The sequence below is a fragment of the Protopterus annectens genome, chromosome 2.part0 (assembly GCF_019279795.1).
Source record: "Protopterus annectens isolate FY-2018-M chromosome 2.part0, PAN1.0, whole genome shotgun sequence".
NCBI classification, from domain to species: Eukaryota; Metazoa; Chordata; order Ceratodontiformes; family Protopteridae; genus Protopterus; species Protopterus annectens.
Genome location: NC_056728.1, coordinates 1,401,577,462 through 1,401,593,581, shown reverse-complemented (window position 1 = coordinate 1,401,593,581; position 16,120 = coordinate 1,401,577,462). Strand labels below are relative to the sequence as shown.

The following is a 16,120-nucleotide window of genomic DNA, read 5'->3' as shown; positions in this document are numbered from 1 at the left end:
AGAGTCAGGGGGCACAATTCTCAACATTCCATCTCCAAAATGCGATTTGTCTCTTTTTCAATCTCTCTGTCATAATGAAGAATGTGAAAATTTTAAGACTGAACATTCTTCGTAATGAGGTATAGTTGAGATATATGCAGAGTGGAACCTGTGTCTGTTTACTACATGTACATTGAAGAGTGTTTTGCAAGTAGTAAATGTGGAGCTTTTGGTGATGGTTTATAATGGAAGTGGCACCTTGAGGGGGTTGGAGAAGAAGCTTTTGCTATGTTTATATAGTATTTGATCTGACTTTTCCCTTTTGTTGCTTAGCAGGATTGACTTTGCAGAATTTATGTTAAAGGTCATTGGTTTATGCGTTGAGTGTTCAGCAGCCGTTTTATTTTCAGCTTTGGAACTGCGTGTTAGCTAGACTGTGGAATAAGTAGACACAATATATTAGCAGGATACAAAAGGTGGTGAAATGTGTGCAGTGTGAATCAAGTGAAATGCATTTTCTTCACTTTATGTAGGCTGTAACTATTTCTCTATATTGAAGTAATTGGGCAAAGTCCACAGTTTGGTTAAACCCAGGCATGTACAAACCCCATGACAAAACTCAGCCATATGTCCTTGGATTTGTGCTCTGCAACCCATACTAACCTGATAATTAATTGAAGCTGTAACTTGATGTTTCAGCAGCATCTTTTATAAACATTGTGTATTTCAATTAGATCTGACTGTCTCTGAATTTAGTGTCCTTCCTGTGGCAGTAATTTGCTTAATAGCTCATTTTCAAATGTTTTGCAAAACCTGACATCCCTTGCTTGGTACCACTTTTCTGTAGGCATGCTGTGTTCTGTCCCCTTAACAGTCATGCACAAAACAATATAGTCCTACATCTTAAAATCCTGTTTCATTTGTCTGTTCATTGGGTTCTGTGCTTACTGCTGTTTTGTGTATTTATGCCCACTGGCTCTGCTTAATGTGCCTTTTAACATCCTCTTAAGTGCCCCTTCATTCGATCTTTTGAATATTTGATTGTGCTGCGTAAGATAGAAACACAGACCAACAGATAAAAACATTTGGATGAAGTCCGTAACTGATGCTTATAAGCAGTAATTGCAAAGCAGAGTAACCTCTCACTGCATTAGTCACATATGTATATTGTTTCTCCAGCATATTGAGAGGCATTTGTTGCCAGTGTTTATGCTTTCAATCTGCTTCGTTTGAAATGCTTTGTCAGGTTTTATCCTTGCTGTCTAGTTATTACTTAAACTCTGTTTACTTCTAACCATTTTCAACAAGGTTGCATTGTGTAATGCTTTGGGTTGCTTTTTTATGTTGGTTATTGTCTGCATCTTCAGAATGATGTATTATCAACATTTCAGGGTTTTTTTTTTCTCCTCATGCCTACCAGCTTATCATCCCTCCTTTTGACTGATAAGCCCCTTTGTTCAAGTGTGTGAGTTATTTATGAGAGGCTATTCATACAAGATCAGTTTCCAGGTAAAGTGGGAACTTTTCATAGCCCACCTATCTATTTGACAGACGTGATGTCCTGAATGTTTGCAATGCCAGGCAGGCCCTCAAAGCATTCTCATTTCTGCTCATATGTACACTTTTCTGAAAAATGCCTGTCTGATATAGCTTGTATTTTAAATATAATTATGTGCGCCTCATCATTTCAGGGTTGTAGTGTTAACAATTAAACATTGGGGAAAAAAGTAATTGTTGTGTGTGAGTTTGTATGATCCTTACTTATGTAGTGCCAACATAATACTGTTTTTTTTTTTTTTTTTTTTTTTAGTCAAATAGTTGTCATAGATGCACACCTTGCTGTACCAAAAAGCAAGTATTTTAATTTGGAATAGCATCATTGTTTTATTTATTTAGTTTTGTTGATGTTTAGTGTGGTACTGTCTCTACCCTGAAATTCCTATACCCCCCCCCTTTGTAAAAAAGAATGCAACTTCATACATTATGCCATCTCTTATTGTTTCTATCAATACAGGGTTGTCTGTGAAACAGTGCTGACATTGTACTGGAGTCTAAAACCTTTACCACGTTCATTGTACAAATTCTCTTGGAGTAGCCATGAGCAGAGTGTGTGCAAACACAGCTACATGACATGGCTAGGCCAGATAACATGGTCAGCTTTGATAGATGATAATGAGTTTATTCTGAGGTGCTCTGTGTGATAATTTAAATAAAACCTTTTAAATGCTGCAAAGAAAGCAGCACTCGTCATAGATTTGAACTCTACCATATGCCTGTATTCAGACCGCGTAGATTGCGGAATTGAGTTAGGATATGTTAGTAAATGTGTATTTACAGGAAGGTTTTGTTGTAGCTGCTGTGCCTCATAGTGCTGACTGTCTCCCCCTTGGGGTGCCAGGTCCTCCTACCATGCTTAACATTTCATGTCCCCCACAACAGCAACATAGTAGCCTGGTACCTTGTGGACAAGGATGCCATGCAACAACTTGTGGAAATGACAGCCTGTTCACAGTCCCATAGGACTCCTGGAGTACCTATCACAGGGGTTAGTGGGGCTTGGTCACAGTCTCATAGAAGTCGTGGAGTACCTGTCCCAGGGGTTACCGGGGCTTTTCAGCAACCTACTTGGGGACACTGTGGGAGTATCTCGGGCATCTGCCTTGAGAATACTCCCATCAGTTTCTTGATACCATGGTTCAGCATTTGGGTTACTTTGTACTACAGTGGAGAGAGGGACACCATGCAGGAGTGATATAGCCCATTTCCCTGAAGTCCTAGGTGTATAGACTTTACTTACATTAAAATAAAGGCACCCACCTTTTGAACTAGGAAGTTGGTGGGTGAACTGTAAAGAGTATCACTCCATCAGCTGCAATGTAGTCACTCATTTTACAGTCTGTGTACACAACACCCAGGTAGTTTTCATAATGCCTACATATGGCACATGTGGCCTATACCAGTGGTTTGGTAGGGGTGACTTCCCACAGGGGAGTCTTGTTGGTGATGCCGGATGACATCTACAACCAAAACGATTAGTCATATAATGGTGCACTATTGCAAACCAGACACCTAATGAAACATATTTTGGGGCTGCTGAAGGCACACTTTCCATCTGGTTCATCAGTGGTGCCCTGCAGTATAACTCTGCCACATGTACCAAACTACTGAACGTGTATGCAGTGTTAAACAGTATTATAAGCTGTTACAGTAGGGTGACCTCTTGCAGAAGAAGGAGTTGAGGATAAGCCATCAGCAAGGTTGGTCATGCCAGGTTGAGGTGGGCACATGCCATGGCACTAGCAAAGAGGAAGTGGATTGCATATAGCTGTACAACAAAGCTATGCAAGAGTTAAGCAGATGCACTAAAAATGTGTGCAAAAATGCCAAGATATGCTTACCTGTGTGTGGGCTGGTCACATCAGTCATGGGCAACCCAAGTAACAGTCTACAAAGGGAAGGGCACAGTTATCATTTGCACAGGTGGAGAAGGGAGTACAGGAGTGCATGTCTTGCACAACAAAGAGTGTGAGTACTGATATGTGTAAAAAGAAAAAGTGCTTTGAGGGGAAATGTCCTAACTAGTATTAGGAGGAGTTACTGGACGTGTGGGATTATGCTGGGGGTAGATATTGGACAGGTCCAGGGCATGAATGAAAAGAGTTCCCATGCATCCTTCTGCCCACTAGACCTGTCTGCCAGGTGTTGCACTGCTAGATGCTGTTGGGTTACATGACTTCAGCTGAAATCTGCAGGGAAGTATGTCAGCATGATGACGGCCACAATCATAGGAGCAGCCTCTCCTGGGAGTAGACACCTCAACTGTAAATGTTGCTGTGGAAATGCTAACACTGTGGAAGCAGGATCTCGCATGGCCATGTTGACTAACAGCTGTGTATGTAACAAATGATCAGCTGCGAGGACTACCCCGTCAGCCCAACAGGCAACAAATGATCAGCTGTAAGGACTGCCCCTTCAGCCCAATAGGCGAGCTAGATCTCACATGGCCATGTTGGCTAACAGCTGTGTATGTAACAAATGATCAGCTGCGAGGACTGTCCCTTCAGCCCAACAGGCAACAAATGATTAGCTGCGAGGACTGCTCCCTTCAGCCCAACAGGTGAGCTAGAGAAAACATTGTATGTTAGACTGCATGAGACAGTGGTTCCAGCAAATTGTACACATAGGACAAGTGCTCCTGTAAGTTAGTATACATACTCTGGATCACCCACACTATCCTTGCCATGGCTTTGGTGGCACTGGCCTCTGGCTCTGTAACAGCACTGCGCATGTACTGGGTTGCAGCCACTGACACACCAGCCAAAGGGGGAAGGTAGTAACTATATCGTTGGTGATTCAAATTCTGGTTGCAGACGTTTTAGTCTATAGCTTGAGGCTTCATGTTATGCTTAAATTGTGTAGATTCATCCCTCTGGGCTTGATTATGCTAATTAAGACTCAGCTCATTGCTGTGAGTCGCTCAGTTTGTATGATGAGCACTTCTGGTAAACATTGTGCAGATTTCTACACAGGGCTGTGCACACACTTGGGTCTTTGCAGGTACCACTGCACACACACAGCATGATATTTTAGGGACACATGAATTGTTGTACTATATTTCTCTGTCTAGCTAGAGTCACTGTAGAGAATGTGTTGCCAGAAGCATACACAGGGTTGGAGGGATCACCCTGATGTTCATCGTGCATACAGCTGCAGTCATTACAGATGGGTTATCCTGCCGTCAGGCGGGTCCTCGGTCGGCCGAATTCCAAAGTCTAGGTCCGGTGTCGGTTGTCATCGCTTCTTCCCTGACGTCAGTGCGGCAGGGGTATAAAAGAGGCAGCCAACGCCATTTTCTTCAGTCTTGCTTGCCACGCGGTGCCCGAAGCAGAAGCAGTTCGCAAGTGCCAGTCGGCCAGCTCCTGAGATTTACGAAAGTATTTCAGCCGAAGTCTTCTTTAAAGCTAAGTACCCCGTTGGGGAAACTTTTCTTGCCTCAGACCGATGTCAGACAAAGTTAATAATTGCATTTCTTGTGGGAAGCAAATACCACATAAGTATTTCCACTCTTTCTGTATACCTTTCTTAGGCCCAGACCACAACGTCTCGGCCTGCCGTTTTTGTGCTAGGTTCAACAAGCGCACTATTAAGCGCTGGGCGGAGTTCGCCCAACATTATTTTGGCAAAAAATGTAATTACATCATGTCGTCGGATACTCTGACACCAGTTTTAGGCAAAAGACGCAAAGATAAGTACCAACATCCGAGGTCCGCACCGAGTACTGAGACCACACTTAGGCCGACTACTGGTTCTCAGCGAGGTGCCTACGCAGCCCCTGACTATCTATTTTACCGGTGACTTCAGTACCTGAGGTCGCAGGATCCTCTGTCTCCATTCCTTCTACAGATACTGATGCCACTCTTGGCGGGGAAACTCAAAATTTAATCAGGCCTGCCATTTCTGAAGGCGTCTTCAGACCTTCCACCTTCTCTATTAAATCCTTCATTAAATCTAAAGCAGCCATGAAAACTAAAAAACAGGGTCCTCGGACCTCCTCCCAAGGCCCCATGCCTAAAAAAAACAGATGCTTAAAATGGCTGAGGATTTGATATCTCTCATCAGGGGTTCCCAACCCCCCTCTGACAAAAGACCCAGATTGGAGGAAGACTACCCTTCCTCAGACCAGGCTTCTATTACCTCAGAACAGACTGAGGACCAGGATTATGCCTATTCTCCTTTCGAAGACTCTGATGCTGAGGAGTCTATTCCCTTGCCCCCCCCCCCCCCCCCCCCGAGGGACTACTCTTTTTTGGAGAAACCCTGCATACTTTGAGGGAACACTTTCACTGGGAAGGTCAAGATTACTCAGATTCCAAGAAAAGGCTCAGGGAATTTCTACTGCTCCCCCAGCATAGGCCCCTGGCTATCCCTCCTGTTTTAGATATTTTGGAGGATGTGTACGCAGAAGCCGGCCTTAATCCAGATTCTTTACCTCCAGCCCCTGTTAAACCAGACCGGTAATACCGGGTCCCTGATTCTCACCAGTTCCTTTATAAAAGCCATACTGCTGACCCAGAAACTATTTCACAGGGTCCCAAGGGAATAAAGGCCTTTTATGCTAAAAACCCTTTACCTTCAGAGAGAGATTCCAGAGCATTAGAAAGGTGGGGGGGGGGAAGGTGTATACATCTGCCACTTTAACCATGAGGGCATTAAACTGTCAATTCCATATGTTAAAGTACCAACAGTTTTTGTTATCCCAGTTAAAAAGCAAAATGACACAAACAGAACAACCAGATTTGAAAGAGTTGCAGGATTTGTTGCATGGTGCAGAGCAAGTGGGTAAACATACCTTGCAGTGTGGTTTTAATGCTTTTAGAGGCCACGTGTAGAGCTGCTGTCACGGGGTCTGTTATACGTAAACATGCCTGGCTCAAAGAGCAAACCTTACCAGATCATGTCAAAGCAAAGTTATTAGATGCACCACTTCAAAAAGATGTATTGTTTGGTGTTAAAGCTGAGGAGGTACTAAAGAAAATGGAGGAAAAAGCGAAATCTATGCAGACAGTGAAAGATTTCCTGCAGGTACAACCTCCACGCTTCAGCAGAAACTGGCCTTCAAAAAATTGGTCCTTTCCAGCCATGGGCAGACCTCAGATGCAGACGCCCAAGGGGTAGAGGACAACCTCAAGGGTCTTACAGAGCAAGACAGTGGCAAGCACCAACCCCAAGAGGTGGAGAAGATAGATCACAGTCATTTAGAAAACAGACACAATGACTTCCCCTATGCCTGCCAAGCAAAACTTTGATGGCAGCACCTTTGGGTGGAAAACTGGCATTATTTTCAAAAAACTGGCATATTGTTACAAAAGACAAATGGATTCTGGACATTATAGACAGAGGCTACAGGTTCCACTTTCACACCCTTCTAAAAATGAGAGGCATGCCAAACCTGCCACAAAATCAAAGGGCAGAGGCACAAAGACAAATTTCCGCTCTCATGGATATGAAAGCGATTCAAGAGGTACCTGCAAAAGAACAAGGCCAAGGTTTTTATTCCAGGCTATTCCTGGTACCAAGGAAAGACAAAGATTGGAGACCTATCCATCCTAAATGCATCTACAGGTGCCAAAATTCAAGATGCTCATATTACAGCAGCTTCTTCCCATGCTGGGCAAGGAGTTTTGGCTGGTAACACTGGACCTCAAGGAGGCATACCTGCATGTCCGTATCAGACAAGATTGCAGAAGATACCTCAGATTTCTTGCAGGTTCAACCCATTACCAATTCTCTGCATTGCCCTTTGGCTTGTCTACTGCGCCCAGAGTGTTTACGAAATGCCTGGCATCAGTAATTGCCTTCTGCAGACTACAAGGAATTCAAATCTCCCCATATCTGGACGACTGCCTGATCCAAGCGGACAGCAAGGGCATTCTATTGCAGCATCTGGTTTTTGTAATAAAACTGTTAAACTTCCTGGGATACACAGTGAACAAAAAGAAATCAAGACTAATACCTTCTCAACAGATAATTTTCCTGGGGGCCAGCTTAAATACAACCACCCAGATGGCCTACCTCACGCCAGACTAACAAGGGCAACTGTCTCTATACTTCAGCAAAATGGCAACTCTCACCAGACTAACTGCAAGGAAAGTCCTGCAGGCTCTGGGATTCATGGCATCTTGCATCTTACTAATCCCATGTGCAAAGCTGCATATGAGGAAACTACAATGGTACCTAAAAAAACGTATGGTCTCAACACAGCCACAGCTTGGAAACCATTATACGACTCATTCCATGCCTTCAAAAGGAATTTTTGTGGTGGGCTCAAGCATGCTAAAGGAACACAGGTCTCCCTTTCTGTGTACCTCAGGCAACTCAAATCATCACAACGGATGCCTCAGACTACGCCTGGGGAGCATACATGGCAGATGGGAAAATGGTCCCAAAAAGAGAAGCACCTACACATCAACCAAAAGGAGATGCTAGCCGTGCAAAATGTTCTTATGACTTTCAAAGACCTACTGCATCCAGGCCAGCTATTGATAAGGACAGACCACAGTCATGTGGTACATCAACAAACAAGGGGGAACTCATTCATAGCCCCTGTGCAGGCAAGCCATGACCCTATGGAACACAGCACTGGAATTGCAAATTCAACTACAAGCACAATTCCTGCCAGGGAAGGAAAATACACTGGCAGACAACCTAAGCAGAAATATAACGGATCCACACGAATGGAAGTTGCATCCTCAAGTGTTGGATAACTCAGGCATGGGGCAGCCAGACATAGATCTATTTGCTACCCACAGAAATTACCAGTTGAAAAAATTTTGCTCAAGGACCTATCATCCACAGGCCTGTGGACGCTCTCTCTTTCAATTGGACAACATTGACAGTCTATGCCTTCCTGCCTCTTCCTCTACTGACCAAAGTTCTATTAAAAGCCAGAGCAGAGAGGCCACAAATGATTCTCATTGCTCCAGACTGGCCACGACAACACTGGTATCCGCTCCTAAAGAGCCTGACGCACTCCCCACCATGGATCCTACCTCTAGTTCCTCTTCTGTTATCCCAGCACAACTACAAAACCCTGCACAGCCAGCTCAAAACCCTAAATCTAGCTGCATGGAGAATTCCTTAATTGCCCAACAGACTCTCCTCTCCAAGGAGGTGCAGGATGTCATCTTTGAGGCCAGAAGACCTTCTACTAGAAAAGCCTACTCCGCCCAATGGAAACGATTTTGTTCCTGGAATCAAGAAAAGGGACAGAATCCTTGGGTAATAAATATACCTCAAATTTTACAGTACCTAGCTGAGATGTTAAACAGTAGCCTTTCCTTCTCTTCCATCAAGATCCACGCTTCAGCCATTTCTGCACAGTACAACACAGACCCTCCTCTATTCTCACATCCTCTATTAAGGCAGTTCCTCAGAGGGGCAAAAAATATAAAAACCCCAAGGAAACCACCAGTTCCAGCTTGGGACCTCAACTTCGTATTGGAAAAGCTAACCCTGCCTCCCTTTGAGCCGGCTTCTTCAGCAGAGCTACAATACTCGTCATGGAAAACAGCCTTCCTTCTGGCTATTACCTCAGCACGCAGGGTTTCGGAACTGCAGGCACTCATGGCTGTGCAACCTTTCATCATTTTCCATCAGGACAGAGTTTCCTTACGAACCAACCCTACCTTCTTGCCAAAGGTAGTATCCAGTGTAGCTTTGAATCAGACTATCCACTTACCTACTTTTTATCCAAATCCACAGAACAAAGGGGAGAGACTACTACATTCCTTGGACATTCACAGACAACTTCGTTATTACTTGGACAGAACCAAGCCATTCAGGAAATCTGAGCAACTCTTTGTGTCCTATGCTACAGGTACTCAAGGAAAGGCTATTTCCAAACGGACAATTTTAAAATGGATAGCCCACTGCATACGCTTTTTTCATTTCATGGAAAATCTGTGCCTGCATGCATCTGATCCCACTCCACCAGGGCCACAGCTACCTCTGCAGCTTTCCTCAGGGGGGTCCCTACCAAGGACATTTTGGAAGCAGCTACTTGGAGTTCAGTGCAGACTTTCTCCAGGCACTACCACCTTCCACTTTACTCTAAATGTAGAGCGGGCTTTGACACAGCAGTCCTGCAGGGCATCCTCGCTCCTCCTAGTTCCACCTAGTGCCTACCACCCTTACTTAGCTTTGGGATTCTACCCATCTGTAATGACTGCAGCTGTATGCACGATGAACATAGTACAGTTTTGTACCTACCATAAATGTAGATGTTCGAGTGCTCATTCAGCTGCAGTCCAGGTTACCCTCCCTCCGTCCCCTCTTAGGACAGGCCTTATGACAAACACCTTTATCATACAACCTATATGGGGTATTCTTTTATGGTGTATTTGCTTGCAACTACTGTTTTTTGATTTATCTATATTGCATGTTTGCATAACATTGTTTTGCCTTCCTTCTGGGGACACCTGACATCTGGGGCAAGAAAAACTGAAGAAAATGGCGTTGGCTGCCTCTTTTATACTCCTGCCGCATTGACGTCAGGGAAGAAGTGACGACAACCGACGGCCCTAGACTTTGGAATTCGGCCGACCGAGGACCCGCCTGACGGCAGGATAACCCATCTGGAGGACCCGCCTGACGGCAGGATAACCCATCTGTAGCTGTATGAGCACTCTAACATCTACATTTATGGTAGGTACAAAACTGTACTTTTCCACTCCATAATGTGGCATTGGAATCATTGTAATATGTACTACCTATATTTTTCTGAATTTGCTATCCATCCATCGTGCAAATGAGATGCTGGGTATGACAAGCCACATCAGATTTGGCTGCCAGTTCTCTACCATCTTTCTCCAAAAGTCTTCAGGATGAGTTATTGTGGCTGGAGAAGAAGCTAGTGGTCCTTTAGAGCACAGAGGTTATCGCCCTTGCTCCTGGCATCCCACACACACGGGAATAGTCCTGTCATCATTACTGTGACATAAGGCATTCCATTCTTGGCTTTCACTGATGGATAAGAAGTTGTGGTGCAGTCACCACCTCCGTACTGTAAATATCTTGTACTAAAGATACCCATATAACCTGCCCTGCATGCCATCTACAAATGTTTAATTATGCCCTTTGTATGTCTCTAGCCCGTAAAGAGATCAAAAGGAATAAATGGATGTATGGGAGCAGGCTGGAGCACCTAAGAAGGTGCTGTTTAGAGTAGACATGCTGTCATAACAAAGTCTAGCTTTTAATAGTAACAGTAGCCAGCATTAAAGTAATTGTACAACTTTCAGACACGCCTTCCACATCATTGTCACTTGCATAGATAAGGCAGTAAGTAGTATGACTGTGCAATGTTAGAAGTATGTTTCTGCATGCCATCTCCTGTGTAGGTGGACAGGTGGATGTTTGCTTTGTCTTTGTTCTATTGTGAGGAAGCCTGTGGGCTCAGTTCCCCCTACCCCACAGTGTATTATCATGGAAAAAAAAATAATTTATAGTTTCTTGTACAGTAGTATCACTGCATCAGTGCACAGTCTATGTATATAAGGTCATACTTGGTAGTTTTTGGGTCATTTCCCAATATACAATAGAAGGCGCTGTCCTTTGCCTGTCAACCTGTGATTGAATTGTGTATGTCTGGGCAGCATGTTTACTTTCTGCATATTCATTATTCTTGTACATAAAATTGCATTTTGACCTTTTGCTCGAGTGAGCAAACATCCGAATCCATAATAACCGAACACACTTTAACAAAAGTGATTTTATCGAAAAAGCATTTTCGTTAAAGCGTGTTACAAAAAAAAAAAAAACACTACATTTACATTTTAGCAGGGGGGCTTCGCCCCCCAACTTTAATATTCTCCCTCCAAGACCGCACTACAGTTGGAAAAAGGGAAATTTCCCTTACCCGCACCCTAGTACAGCCTCGGCAACAGGCATACTTGCACAAAAGTGCTTCTTCGGTGAAGAGCACTTTTGCGTAATTATGCCCGGCCGTTTGGGTTTCGGTCGTTTGCTTACTCGAGCAAACATCCTAGGTCCATATATATATTGTGTGTGTGTATAGCTAAATAACCTGAATCATATTTTTATATATATATATATATATATATATATATATATATATATATATATATTGCATGTGTACTGCTATCAAGTGTATTCTGTTTAACTTTTATCACATGGTTAAGAATGCAGTTTTCATCATGTTTATATTTTCTTTCCCCACCCTCTGTCACTATCATTTATCGTGCATCCATTTATTTTGCTTATTGTTTTGTCTCCATTTTTTTTTTTTTTTTTTTTTTTTTTTTTTTTTTTTAATTTTTACTGCTGTATGCAGCAGCACAGCAAACTGCATCCATCCAGTCAGCAAAGCCTGTCTGCCTCCCACAGGTGGCAGCAGTAATGCAGCAGCAACCACCAACAGTGGAAGCACAAACAGTGGAAGCACCCAGCACATTTCATTCCCAGCATGCTACAGTTACATCCATACCTCCTGCACCACTTGCATCAGATAATCCTGTATGGGAGGCTGGTACAGTGGTACCCACTGGTAGCAGTGCGAGTGTAGATGACACTTGTGCCACCCATCAGTAGCTGGCATACCTTGTGGGAGAGCTCATTGATTGGAGGTTGGACACTTGCATTGGCCACATAGTGATCATGCGTCAGCGAATTCAGTCACATCCCTGCCCAGCACTGACTCCCATTTTCTTACCCAGGATCCAATGGTGACCGTACCCAGCTGAGTACTCTCCCACTGTGTTTTATTTAACAGAGACTGCATCTGCAAACACCCAGTCCTGTCTCCCCTCTCCATTTTTGTGTCCTTGCCCACCCCTGTTGATTTTAGTCTTCATATTCGTCTACCCTCTGTTTGTTGAGTTGCCCCTCACCCCGTAACTCATGTCTGTATTTCTTTGTTACCTAACCTACCTCTCTTCCTTCCCCAACTTTTCTTTCTCTAAAAAAAAGTTTGGCTCATATTTTCTGGTGTGTTGCCATAGAATGTTTACTTTTTCTGGCAAATCCATTGAGGATTGAAGTCCATAAATGAAACTTGGTTTCAAACCTCTTATCCTTCAGACAGTGCATAATTATGCAAAACCTGTTAATCTAGCAACTTTCTATGTTAGTGAAGCCTGTCCTTGATATTTCAGCTTTTGTTTTGCTGTTATTGTTGGCTTTGACCAGGATTCTGGAGGCAGGAAGTTGAGATGTATGCTGTTACCTCACCCCCATCCTGCTCATTACTTATTTACACATCTTCTGTTCTGCCCTCTGCTTGCTTTACCCTTCTTATCTCTATACTGTATTTCCCTTTCCAATCTTCAGTTCTGTTAAAACACTACGAGCATGCCCAAAACTGGTAATCGTACTGTGCATGACAGTTCCCAAAGAGAACTGCAGATACCCATGTACAAACAATGAGCGATGGCAGTGCTTGTACGGTAACAATGAAGTCAAATGTATGTCCAGTTCTGTGTAAACTGGCATTGGCTGTCATCAGTCATGCAAATGAGAGGAAATCTGATGTTGTTCATGTTTCACTGTTGCAGTCATTACATTTGGGTAATCTGCTGGCAGGTTGCCCTCAGTCGGCCTGAATAACAGAGTCTTGGGTCCTGCGTCGGTTGCTGTCTCCTCTCCCATGACGTCAGGTTGTCGGGGGTATAAAACATGCAGCTGACGCCATTTTATTCAGTCTTTCTTGCCACGCGGTGCCCGAAGCAGTTCGCAAGTGCCAGTCGGCCGACTCCTGAAATTTTCACATTCGAGTTTCAGAACCGAAGTCTTCAATCTAAAGCTAATTACCCCGTTGGGGAAACTTTTTTTATTTCTTGCTCCTTACCGATGTCAGTAAAAGTTAATAATTGCATTACTTGTGGGAAACAAATACCTCCATAAGGATTTTCATTTGTAGTGTATTCCTTGATTAGGCCCAGATCATAACGTGCCTTGCTGTCAGTTTTGTGCTAGATTTAACTAAAGCGTCGGTATATTTTTGCTTCTAAATATTTTGGATCAAGATTTAAATATTTTAGATCAAGATTTAATTATCCTGAAATGTTGGTTAGTAATCCGACTACCAGAGTTCACAAAAAGCGCAAAGAAAAAGACAGACCGTCGAGGTCCAAAACCGATGATGAAGCTTCTCCTAAGCCAGTCGCCGGTACTCTGAGGCGCTTTCACAGCCCATGATACCCACTACTTTTGAGTTGCAGGCCTCTACCGAGGCCCAGAGATTCTCAGAGTATTGAACCTGTGGATGTCTCTCCCTTGGATGGGTCCAGAGCCGCTGAGCAGGCAATGGCTTCTGAGGGTGATGTCCTTCAAGGATGCATCTGCAGTCATCACATATGGGTTGTCCTGCCTCAGGCAGCCCTTCGGTCGGCCGTATTCCAAAGTCTGGGTCTGGCGTCGGCTGATGTCGCACCTTCCCCGACGCCAGAGCGTCCAGGGTATAAAAGCATCAGCCGACGCCATCTTCCTCAGTCTTTCTTGCTGCGTGGTGCCCGAAGCAGAAGCAGTTCGCAAGTGCCGGTCGGCCAGCTCCTGTAATTCAGCTACCGAAGACTTCAAAAAGCTAAGTACCCCGTTGGGGACTCTTTCTTGCCTCAGCCGATGTCAGATAAAGTTAATAATTGTTTAACTTGTGGGAAACAAATACCTCATAAGGATTTCCACTCTTGCTGCCTCCCCTGCCTAGGCCCAGACCACGACGTCTCTGCCTGTTCAGCCTGTGCTTCCTTCAACTGACGAACTCTTAGGCGTCGGTCGGAGTTTGCAGAGGAATTCTTTGGGGCTAGTTTTGCTTACAAAATGCCGTCGGAGACTCCGACTTCACATTCCGTTAAACGGAAGGACAAGGACCGACACACGTGGGCTGCGGTTTCGGCTGAAACCACGGTCAGGCCTACCGCGAGTGTCTCTGTCTCTACTGAAACAGAGTCCTTGGTACTTCCGATTACCGAAACCGCGCAACTGACTACTTCGGCCCCGGAGGCCCCGGCCGAGTCAGTTATTGAATTACCTACTGAAACTGGTGTCCTGGAACCTTCCGACACCATTCCTTTAGACAAATCTACTCCAGCACGTGGTGCAGCCAGACCTCTTGCATCCATGTCCATTAAAGCATTCTCTAGGGCTAAAGCTGCTAAACTTTCAAAAGCTTTGCCTCCCAAGGTTACCCCTCAGAGACCCTCTACTGGTTCACAGATTCTAAGCTTAGCAGAGGATCTTATCTCCTTAATTAGGGGCTCTCAACCTCATCCAGACAGGGGCTCGCAACCACCTACAAACAAAAGGCCCAGGGTTGAGCCCTCTGATCCCTACTCCTCAGATGAGTCCTCTGATGGCTCTACTCTCTCAGACCACCAGGAGGAGGCTTATTCGGCCTACGAGGATTCTGATGCTGAAGAATCTATTCCCTTGGCCTCCCCTCCTGAAGAGTTTTCCTTTGGGGAGACACTACACACTATGAGAGAACATTTTCAATGGCAGGGTCAGGAATTCTCTGATTCCAGGAAAAGATTAAGGACCTTCTTACATTTGCCTCAGCATAGACCTTTAGCTATACCTCCTGTTTTGAATGTCATTGATGATGTGTACTCTGATTCTAGTACAACCCCTGATTCTCTCCCTCCGGCTCCTGCCAAACCTACAGGGTCCCAGACTCGCATCTTCACCTGTACAAGGCCCACTCTGCTGATCCAGAAACTGTTTCCCAGGGCCCTAAAGGGGTTGCAGCTGCCACTGCTAGAAATCCTCTACCCTCTGAAAGGGAATCCAGAGCTTTAGAGAGATGGGGTAAAAAAGTGTATACTTCTGCAACTCTTTCTATGAGGGCATTAAATTGTCAATTTCATATGATACAGTACCAAGAGTATTTGTTAGATGAATTGCATAAGAAACTGTCTTCATCTGAACCCCTTGATCGCAAATCCCCTCAGGATCTGGTACATAACTCCCAGCAGGTTAGTAACCATTTCTTGCAGTGTGGTTATGATGCATTGGAAGCTTCATGTAGGTCAGCTATGACGGGTGCAGTCATACGTAGGCATGCTTGGCTGAAGGAACAATCTCTGCCAGACCATGTTTAAGCTAAGCTTCTGAATGCTCCACTGGAAAAGCAAAAATTATTTGGTTCCACGGCTCAAGAGGTCTTAAAGAAATTTGAAGAAAAAGCAAAATCTGTGCAAACAGTCAAAGATTTTCTACAAGTCCAACCACCAAGATTCAGCAGAAATTGGCCTACCAAGAATTGGTCCTTTCTGGACTCGGAAAGATTTCAGAGAGGCAGGAATAGGCATGCCAGAGGTAGAGGGCAAGCTAGAGGCTCCTACAGAGGCCGTCAATGGCAGCCTCCCAACCAGAGAGGTAGTGCAGGACCTACAACTGCTACACAAGGACAGACTCCATGACTTTGTTTTGACTCCGCCGACCAGGGCTCAATTAGAAGCACCTTTGGGCGGAAAGCTTTCTTTATTTTCAAAAAATTGGCACAGCATTACAAGGGACACATGGACACTGCAAATAATAGACAAAGGATACAGGTTCCATTTCCACACATTGCCAAAAAGAAAAGGCATGCCAGACCTGCCACCAAATCAAAGGGCAGAGGCTTTGA

The 16,120-nt window shown here is 44.4% G+C and overlaps 1 protein-coding gene across 3 annotated transcripts in view; it reads left to right on the top strand.

Moving 5' to 3' along the window:
• The window catches only part of SCOC (short coiled-coil protein), a 446,987-nt gene that overhangs the window by 298,588 nt on the left and 132,279 nt on the right, over positions 1-16,120 (top strand). The window lies entirely within an intron of this gene.